Raw genomic sequence first — 3,045 nt, 5'->3', positions numbered from 1 at the left:
CAGGATCTTTGAAAGAGCAGACAGTACTCTTAACTGCTGAGACATCTCTCCAGCCCCACAACTCAAATTGTTATATGTATGCCTTTAGATTTAAATTTTCACCTATATAAATGCAGTGTAATATTTCCTTTGCCATTTTCTTGAAAGTTGTAAATGTTTACAATAAAAGCTAATACTGGAGGTTGAGAATACAGGTCTTTGGTATAACACTTATCTAACATTCATGAGATCCTAAGTTTAAATTCCAACAGTATTCCTCTGAAAAACTTTTATAATTTGCATGTAATGTAAAATGTCTCATTATGAGTTAATATCGTGACTTCAGGGGTTTTATTTTATTTATTTATTTATTTATTTATTTATTTATTGGTTCCTGCTGCTTTTATTTTTGCATGTAAACCATTAGGGGAGTCTTAATGGTGGGCACCCTAGAGATTACAATGGAGTTGCAAGGGCTCCAAACACAAGCTGGGAAGTCAGGTGACAGAAACAATGATTCAGAGCAATCACATGATTACAAAACTCGGGTTTCCAGCAGGGTTCCTGGTGGTCAGGTGTGGACTGCTAAGGAAGCAGTGACTTGGGAGGTCCAAGCACTGGGTTAGCCTTGAGCCACCTTATGGCATCAGGGACAGAGGACCTAAGCAGCTGGTGGCTCCAGGGATCTCCAGTCCACTTGGCCTGGGGGTTCCTAAAGGACCTGCCAGCAAACTTGGCTTTGCTGCCCAGCTCCTCCTCAATTCGAAGGATCTGATTATATTTAGCCAGGTGCTCAGATCAGCAAGGGGCACCAGTCTTGATCTGCCAAGTGCAGAGCCCCACGACCAGGTCAGTGATAAAAGTGTCTTCAGTCTCCCCAGATCGATGGGACACCGTGACCCCCCAGCCATTGCACTGGGTCAGCTTACATGCCTGCAGAGACTTGGTCACTGAGCTGATCTGGTTCACTTAGAGCAGGAAGCATTTGCAGGACTTCTCGCCTACAATCTTGGCAATACAATTTGGGTTGGTCACTGTGAGGTCATCACACACCACCTGGATGCCTGTACTAGCCACTTGGATGCCTGAAATCATCCTAGTCATCCTGGTCAAAGAGGTCTTCAATGGACATCACTGGTAATCCTGGATGAAAGACTTGTACAGGTCAGCCAGCTGGTCGGGCGTGATGTATCTGTTGGGATCATCCGGAGACTTGAAGTCCAGGTCATACTTACCAGACTTGCAAAACTCAGAGACAACCACATCCATGTCGGTGACAACCTGGTCAGTATAACTGGCTTTTGAAATTGCAGTCTTGAGCAGCTCCAGTGTTTCCTTGTTCTCCAGGATGTTAGGTGCAAATCCACCCTCATCGCCCACATTGGTGGCGTCCTTCCTGTACTTCTTCTTGATGACGTTCTTCAGGTTGTGGTAAACCTCTGCTCCAATGCATATGGCGTCCTGGAAGCAGGATACCCCCACACGCAGGATCACGAACTCTTGCATGGCCAGCTTGTTGCCAGCATGAGAACCGCCATTGATCACATTGAAAGCTGGGACTGGCAGAATGACTTCAGGGTTGCCGGTCAAGTCAGCAATGTGACAATAAAGGGGCACCCTCTTTTCCACCTCACCAGCTTTGCAGACAGCCAGGGATACTCCCAGGATGGCATTTGCACAAAATTTAGATTTATTCTCGGTGTTATCCATCTCGATCATCAGCTGGTCAACCTTCTCTTGCTCCACAACATTCACTTTCTTGATAACCAGAGCAGGCGCAATAGTGTTATTGATGTGCTCAACAGCCTGTGAGACACACTTCCCCATGAAGCAGATTTTATCAATGTCTCACAGTTCTAGGGCTTCATAGATGCCAGTGGACGCACCACTCGGCACTGCAGCTTGGAAGAGATCTTTTGCTGTGTACAGATTCACCTTAACAGTAGGATTCCCACGGGAGTCTGGCATGGAGCCTGAGAACAGACATGGTGAACTTCTAGCAGTCGGATCGCTGCTAAGGAAGGAAAGAGGGTTCTGTAGACACCGAAGAGAGAGTTAAGGCCAAACGTGAGAGCGAAGCTATACTGGAGCAGCACTAGTGACTTCAATTATAAGGAGAACCTTTGATTTCAGAGGGATTCTCCTTTCATGGTACCACTAGCTATATGCTATTTTACTATAATTATAGCTATAAATACAGCTACTATAACAATAACCATAACTATATATGTTGACAGTAACTGTGTAGGAGGAGTTAAGGTGGGAGGAGTTAGGAGAGGAAGAAGAAAAGGAAGAGGAGAAGCTAGGAGAGAGGAAGAGAGAGAGAGAGAGAGAGAGAGAGAGAGAGAGAGAGAGAGAGAGAGAGAGAGAGAGAAGATGGAGGCAGATGTTCACGTGTCTGTGGCAGTCAAAGGTAGTTGGTATATCTAGGTTGGGCATTGGGTTACACTTCTGATTGTATGAGTATCTTGTTACTGATCATTATCAAATATATAAGCCTTTGATTAATCTTTAAGCATTAGAGTCTCATCTTTCTACTGGGCCCGCGTGGATGGCAGGATGGTCTAGGCAATGCCCAGCCTTGCGAGGACAGCATGGAATATTGGCAGAGCCATCCCCCATGCCGGCATCTCGTGCGTGGCAGGGCTGGTGTTTCTGGCTGGTTGGCTTTAGCTGCTGTATGCATGTGGCATCTGGCCATGGAAAATGGCGGCTGAGCTAGGCAGAGCTGCCACAGCTTAGATAGTCAACTTGAGCCAGAGGCCGATTTTATTTAATTGCTACAACACAACTGATTTGAAAATCACCCAGGTAATATTTTTTGCTCAAGTAAGAATCCACTGAGTGCAGTTTAGGGTAAGATTTATAGTGCTGTTATACCATGACATTCAAGGATTCAAAGTCCTGGTGTCTCCTACATCTTCAAATGGTTCTTACAGTTACCTAAGGGTGCTGTACTCAGTGACACATGGGAGTTAATATCTAATACTGTATTTGGAAGCAATACATACAATTTGTCATTTAAATTAAGTTAAACCATATCTCAATGATATGACTTCATATAAC

The 3,045-nt window shown here is 44.9% G+C and overlaps 1 pseudogene; it reads right to left on the bottom strand.

The window, feature by feature from the left end:
* Positions 1–564: 564 nt before the first annotated feature.
* On the bottom strand, positions 565–1,947 carry LOC114610131 (annotated as a pseudogene).
* Positions 1,948–3,045: the final 1,098 nt, after the last annotated feature.

Source organism: Grammomys surdaster, unplaced genomic scaffold, assembly GCF_004785775.1.
Source record: "Grammomys surdaster isolate TR1022 unplaced genomic scaffold, NIH_TR_1.0 126029, whole genome shotgun sequence".
Classification (NCBI taxonomy): domain Eukaryota; kingdom Metazoa; phylum Chordata; class Mammalia; order Rodentia; family Muridae; genus Grammomys; species Grammomys surdaster.
This window is presented reverse-complemented; position numbering and strand designations above follow the sequence as displayed.